The 7,519-nt window shown below is 46.3% G+C and overlaps 1 long non-coding RNA gene across 1 annotated transcript; it reads right to left on the reverse strand.

Annotated features, from left to right (window-relative positions):
- Positions 1-4,474: 4,474 nt before the first annotated feature.
- Positions 4,475-6,912, reverse strand: LOC123387226. The gene is made up of 2 exons (XR_006601540.1): positions 5,932-6,912; positions 4,475-4,776 (listed from the first exon to the last, which is right to left on the reverse strand). It is a non-coding gene; the product is annotated as an uncharacterized LOC123387226 (long non-coding RNA).
- Positions 6,913-7,519: the final 607 nt, after the last annotated feature.

The raw sequence follows: 7,519 nt of genomic DNA on the forward strand, positions 1-7,519 counted from the left end.
GAAAAATAGCGTGGATGCTTCTTTGTTCAGAGCTTGGGTATCTGCTTCCATCTGTCACAGTAACTCCTGTTGATTCTGTATTTTAAATATCTCAGGAGATTTCTGGTTGAAGATAGTCAATTGGTCACATGTGTTTAGCTCCTTGTCTTCCCAAATGATCAGGGAAGATCTAAATATTTCAGGAGAACATCAACCTGCGCAAAAGACCAAGATAAACAAAACAAAACAGAAAAAATGACCCCAGAGAAAACAGAGATAATTCTGAAAACAGAATTATCAGTTATGTTAAAAAATTGTGTTTAAAAAAAAAGAGAGGGGCGCCTGGGTGGCTCAGTGGGTTAAAGCCTCTGCCTTTGGCTCAGGTCATGATCCCAGGGTCCTGGGATTGAGTTCCACATCATGCTCTCTGCTCAGCAGGAAGCCTGCTTCTTTCTCTTTCTCTGCCTGCCTCTCTGCCTACTTGTGATCTCTGTCTGTCAAATAAATAAATAAAATCTTAAAAAAAAAAAAAGAGAGAGAGAGAGAGAAAGAAAGAAAAGAACCCTCTAATTGGTATCCTCAGAGAGATAAGATAAAATACAGCATCCATAAAACGGGTATAAGATGATACAGAAATGGAACAACAGTCAGGGAACAAGGAAAAACTTAGAAATTAAAAATATGATTGCCAAACATCTCAGAAATGCATCTTTTCCTCAATCTAGGGCAGATTTTCTCCTCTTTTCTTAGTCTATTGCTGTTACTGGTTCCTCATTGCTTCTTCTGACTTCTGAATATCCATCTTTTTGGCCACCAGGGTGATTTTTTAAAAACAGGAACTTCATTATACCTCCCTACTTAAAACCCCTGATGTCTATTCATTTCCTTCACAATAAAAGCTTTTCATGTTCAGAATCTGTGGCTGACACTGTTAGTTGCCCTTTCAACAGGCATTTCTTCTCTTTCTTCCTGGTTGTGTTCATGTATCATGCAGCCATGGATCTCCCAAGAGGTGAATCTTGATGGAGCTAAGCCAGTCGTGGAGATTACATTCTCTTGTCAGTGATCTGTTTAGGTGTGTCTGTGTTGCTGAGTGAAATATGGAATGTCAAGGGGGAAAGGTGGGGGTCTTGAGGAAAGGTTTCCTTGTTGATAAACAGAGGCATTGTGGGAGGAAAAAAATCCTTCTTTTTCTACTTAATGTCATAATCGTCCTAAGGAATATCCGGAACTCTGGCAGCCATTTTGTGACCATGAGGGCACAGCCTGAGATGAAAGTCAACCCACAGGAGATGGCAAAGCAGAGAGATTTGAGTCATTGACAATGCCATCGAGCCATGCAGAATTAACCAACCCTGGAGCCACCCTACCTCTGGACAGCTTGCTATGGGGGGTAATAAAATTGACTCATTGTTTAAACCACTTCTGGTTGGGGTTTCCATTACTTGTGGCCAAAGTGTTCTAACTGCTACAGGACATAACATTTCAGCCTCATCATCAGCCACCTCCTAACTCTCATGCTCCCCACCCTTTGCTGTCACTTCCCTGTGTTCACTGTCCCCAAACATACCACATTATTCCTGCCTCTACATCTTTGCACCCGCTCTTTTGTCTTTCAGGAATACCCTTACCCACTTATCATTTAATAGTCTGTGACTTAACAACATTACTGCCTTTGGGATGTCCTTCCTAACACCCCTGGTTGTGTTGACGGACCTTCGTCTATGCTTCCAGCTCCCCATTCATACCACTGATCACCAGGGAGCATGTCTGTTCCCCACTGAACTGTGAGATCATTGAGGTGAATGCAATTATGTTCCTAGCACTTAGGAAGGATGCTTTTCAGGTCCTTTGTGGGGTTACCTTGTCCTGAAATGGCCTTCATTTATGCTTGTATATATGTATGGTAGAATGAGCTGGTTAAAAGCCAGGCTTTGGAGTCAAACAGACCTGGGTCTGTGTCTGAATTCAATCACTAACTTAGCTGTGTGACCTCCAGCACCTAACAGCCTCTCTGTATCCTAATTCCTCCACCTACTAAATGGAGATGGCAAAACCTAGGGTACCATGAGGGTTAAATGAGATAAAGCATGTAAACCATTTAACTCAGTGCAAGGTACGCAGTGAATTATTCATAAATGCCGGCCAGCTCTTGGGATGATCACTTCATTAGTTTGCATTTAGTTTTTGTTAAGGGAAGGTTTTCCAGCTTTCATCAAATTCTCAAAGGGGTCTGTGATCCAGGAGGGTCAAGAACCAGTGTTTGGGAGTAAAAGGAGCTGGGGTGAGAAAATCATGATAAGTGCTCACATCTCACCTTCGTAAGCGCCACCGGGGGAAGCACTGTGTAATTGCTTCTTCTGTGGGGTCAGGGTGGCTGCTGCCTGGTCTTCCCAGGTTGAGTTCTCCCTTTACCAGCTCTCCCTCAAGGCCCTGGGTCTCTGTGACCTCTGGGCTCTCCAAACGCCTCATTAGCGCCTGCTGAGAGCAGAGCCAGCCAGCGAGGCTGGTGGCGGCTGTGCGGAGAATGCTTTTCATTGGAGCAGAGGGAAGTGGCAGCTAGGGGGTGGGGAGGCGTGGCACCGGGGCTACTGGCCCTTTGTGTCTGAGTCTGATGACTCAAGGAACATCGCACTTCCGAGGATGTCATTGTCAGCGCAAAGCAGCGACTTCGACCCTGTAGGCTGGCATCAACCTTCCCACCTACGCTCATGATTTCCAAGCTCCAGACCCCAGTCCTTTTCGGTAGCCACCATTGTGCCACCATTAAAGCTGTATTTACAATAAACTCAGTTTTTCCTCAATGTTCCTCCTAGTGGCCAAGAGAAGGTGGATCCAAACAGGAGGTCCCAGCAAGCTAGGGGGAGAGCAAGGATTAGCCACCCCCTCCTCCCCCCATCTCCCTGCTCCCAGCCCATGCTGGGTGGTAGGCAGAAATGCCCATTTGGTGTCAGACAAACTGGGGTGGAATCTGGCTCCACCTCCAGCTTTGGAGCCACGTGTCAAGCCAATCATTTTTATTCTCTGCACCCCAGGTTCCTCATCTATAAAGAGGAGGCAAATAATCATAGGTGAACCACCATTCTCCCTTACCTTGCAGAGAAATCATTTCACAGCTCAGCTTTGGTCACATCATTCTCTTGCTCACAGCTCATAGCAATGTTCCCTTGGCCCTTTGTGATCTGGAAGTGGCCCATTGCTCCTGTCTTGGCTCCCTTCTCCTGCCCCCATCCAATCACACTGTATGGACTTTCTTTTCTTAGTCCACACAATAGTACTTTGCCTGGAATTCTTCTTGCCTATCCTTTTGACTTGGAAAATCCCAGCTTCAAACTCAGCTCAGTACTTGCTCCTCCAGGAAGCCTTCTGTGACTTCCTTCCACACTGCGTCAGGCCGCTCCTCGGGGCTCACACCCACCAGAGCTGGATGGTCCTGGCCCTAGAATCCTGGGGTTCTACAGAGCAGTGCATCTCAAAGTGTGGTCCAGCATCACCTGGAAACTCCTGAGAAATGTAAATTCTCAGGTTCCACCTCCAGAACTACAAAATCAAAGACTCTGGGAGTGGGACCCAGCACTTTGTGCCATAGAAAGCTCTCCAGGAATTGCTGATGCTCCCGTTTGAAAACCCCTAGTCTAATCCAGTCGTCTGACACCATGCTAGACTTCTGCCCTTGAAGCACCCTGTTGCACTATTAGTGGCTACATGGCCCCAAGTCCAGCACCTGCTGCAGAAGGGAGAGGCCTGGGCCAAGTGGCTGTCTCCCCAGGGTGCCTCCCGATAATGGAGTTGTTACAGATGAGATTTCCCCCCATCACATCCCCTTCTCCCACTTCCTGGAGACACCGGCCTGATTTCACATTTCTCTTATTGGCAAAAAAGGAATCTCAGCACTTGTCTCATTTACTTCTCATCAGCCTCTCTTCCATCCAGTCCTGCCAGGCTGGGGCCTGCTGAGTTTGAGGATCAAACTACTGGTCATCTCCCACTGCAAGGAGTATATTGCAAATTTCATGTGGCTCCTTGCAGACACACCAAATGTTGCCTGGAAAAATACTTCTTGTTTTCCCTTCTCTTAGCCAACACTCTGCCAGTGTGGTTCAGAAAGCCGTGAAGGTCTTAGGAGTCCAAATGTTTTCTGAATTAGTTTCTCCTCCCATTAGAAAAGTTGTTTCCCTCTATCCTCCTCCTTCTACTTCTAAAATCCAGTCATCTTTCATTCTGGGAAGTTCTTCTTGGTGTCTAACCCAACTCTTTCTTGCTGTCTCTGGCTCTAAACCAGCCTGTAACGTATAAAGAACAGGTGTTTTATCCCTGTTTTACAGCTCTGGAACTAGCGCAGGGCCAGGCATACAGTAGGCGCTCAATAAATGTTAGCATAGAAAATGAACAAGAGACTAGATTAGTAATGGCAAGATTTGATGAGTGAAAATGAACATTTACTTGGAGGATTACGTTAAGAGTCTCAGATACATTCAAACACCAGACAACTTTATGAGATCAATACAATTTTATTCCTGCTTTAAATATGAGGAAATCAAGGCTCAAGGAGATTAAGCAATCTGCCTAAGGTCACACAGCAATTTTGTGACAAAACCAGTATGTGAAGCCAGTATTTGAGTTAACTGTTATGACTGGGGACTGGCTTCCTGGACAGTCCCTTGCGTGCTGCTTTTCTGAGCCTCTGACTCTCATAGAAGCATCTAGCCTTTGGAGATTCAGACTGAGTGGGGGCAGGTCAGGGGCAGAGGCAAATAAGCTCCATACTTGTCCTTTGATGAAGGCTCCTGAAGACCGCTGGGGGGAGGAGGAGGAGGAAGGCGTTCAGGAGCTAAGTACACTGGAGGCGGGCGCTGGCATCAAAGACAGGTGCCAACACGTCTGTGAGCAAGAGCCCCCCCTTCCCTGCTACCAGGCTCAGGCTTCTCTCAAAGCAAAGCTTCAAAACTAATGACAAGACAGCAAGAGACAGCACTTGCCTCCCCCTCCTGCCAACACACACGGTTGCTGACTTAACATGCCTCTCCCCACCTAAGCCTATCACCATTTCTAATATTTTATTGTATTTTTTAAAGTTAACCCTTTGAAGGTTTTACTTTTGAGAGAAAGAGAGAGCCTGCATATGCAAGCACAAGCAGGAGTGGGGTGGCGGGAAGGCAGAGGGAGAGCAGCCTCCCCCCTGAGCAGGGAGCCTGAGGCAGGACTCAATCCCAGGACCCCAGGGATTATGACTTGAGCTGAAGGCAGACATCTAACCGACTGAGACACCGGGTGCCCCATTTTTAATATTTTAGATTTATTGAAGTAATAAATTAATGCATCACTTAAGAAATCATGTAATATACAGATACATAGAGCAAAAGTCAGAGTCTTCTGTCATAACTCTGCTCCTTGCAGCACCCCTCTTTCACAGTTTGGAGGTGGAGGCCCAGGGCACTGCCAGTGGGGGTGAGGAAGGATGCAGGGGAGATAATAAGAAGGTGCATTAACGGCAGTGTGACCACTACTTCAGGAAAATCCTTACAGGCTGCTCATGGGGTACATCCATTCCACACAGAACCTCTCAGGATGGACTGGGCCAGATGAGGAAGCTGGACTTCCAGTTTCCCACATCCCATACATGAGAGGTGGTGTTTCCCCACGTGGAAGAAGGGAATGCTTTAAAATGTAGTGGATTATTGGGACGCCTGGGTGGCTCAGTGGGTTAAGCTGCTGCCTTCGGCTCAGGTCATGATCTCAGGGTCCTGGGATCGAGTCCCGCATCGGGCTCTCTGCTCAGCAGGGAGCCTGCTTCCCTCTATCTCTCTGCCTGCCTCTCCATCTACTTGTGATCTCTCTCTGTCAAATAAATAAATAAAAATCTTTAAAAAAATGTAGCGGATTATTATTCAGGTATGGTGAGGTCAACAGAGGGAGAGAGGGCTGCCATTGGAAAGACAGTTTGTGGGGCACCTGGGTGGCTCAGTTGGTTAAGCATCCGACTCGTGATTTCAGCTCAGGTCTTGATCTCAGGGTGGTGAGTTCAAGTCTCTTCTTGGGCTCCCCTGGGTGTGGCACCTACTTAAAAGAAAAGGAAAAGGTAGTTTGCTACTCACAGTTTTCCCAAGAGGAAGGGGTACCCACAGGCACACAGGGCTATGTGGTCAGGGCTGTATGGTAACCCACCCAAGTCTGTTGGGAGAAAATGTGAGCAGGAGACTACCCTGGTTTCGGTGAAGAGGAACTGGGAAAGCAGGGTAAGCCTGTTTAGAATCTGGTTTGAGTAATTCCAGCTGACAGGCTCTGGGACATGGGGGCTGTCTCCAGCTGTGTGGTATCCAGCCCTGGGGAGATTAAGGCAGAGGGCTAGTGGCCCAGGGTATAAGAGCCCATAGAGAAAGGAGGTAATGGTGAGGTGAGGAAACAAAGGCAAAAGAAAGAAAATAAAATTTCCTTAGTACTTACATTTCACTGACAAGTCCTTGAAACAGGCAGAGTGACCTTTTTCCAGAAACTCACCTGCCTGCATGTTAACACTTTATTAAGGACAAAAGGCAATCTTAGCTTAAAAGTGTCCTGACCTCCAGGATCATATGAGTCTTTTTTAACATAGACAAATTCCTCTGGGGCGGGGGCACCTGGGTGGCTCAGTTGGTTAAGTGTTGGACTCTTGATTTTGACTCAGGTCATTATCTGAGGGTTGTGAGATTGAGCTCTTCGAGGCGCTCTGCGCTCAGCCTGAAGTCAACTTCAGATTCTTTCTGTTCTCTCCTTCCCCCTCCACTCCTCCCTGCTCTCTCTCTTCAAAATAAATAAATGAAATCTTTAGAAAAAAACTCCTTTGGAAATTTCCTTTGGTGGAATTTCTACCCCACCAAGATATATGTTGATAATAATCTCCCAAATGTATAGCATACTGAGATCCATTTAAGGTTTTATTATTTTTTAATTTTTTAAACTTTTATTTATTTATTTGACAGACAAAGATCACAAATAGGCAGAGAGAGAGAGGAAGAGAAGCAGGCTTCCCGCTGAGCAAAAAGCCCGAAGCGGGGCTCGGTCCCAGGCTCCCGATATCCTGACCTGAGCCAAAGGCAGAGGCTTTAACCCACTGAGCCACCCAGGCGCCCCAAGGTTTTATTTTCTTAAAGATTTTATTTATTTATTTGACAGAGAAAGCACAAGTAAGCAGAGAGGTGGGCAGAGGGAGAGAGAGAAGCAGGCCTTCCACTGAGCAGGGAGCCGGGTGTGGGGCTCGATCCCTGGACCCTGAACCGAAGGCAGCTGCCTAACCAACTGAGCCACCCAGGTGCCCCTCGTGAATAGGTTTTATTCGACAATCATCAATGACCTTTACCTAACAATAGCTAACAGGGATCAGACCTGGTTGTCCAATTACATTTATACCATCTGGCAAACAATGAATACTTTTTAAATATAAGTATGCATCAAATATATTGCCTATTAAAAACTTACACTGGAAGAGTGTTCAATGTTTATCTGACATTTGAATTGAACTAGCTGTGTTGTATTTTTGTCTACTAAATCTGGTGATCTTGTT

Source organism: Mustela putorius, unplaced genomic scaffold, assembly GCF_011764305.1.
Source record: "Mustela putorius furo isolate JIRA1106 unplaced genomic scaffold, ASM1176430v1.1 tig00003850_pilon_pilon_pilon, whole genome shotgun sequence".
Lineage (NCBI taxonomy): Eukaryota > Metazoa > Chordata > Mammalia > Carnivora > Mustelidae > Mustela > Mustela putorius.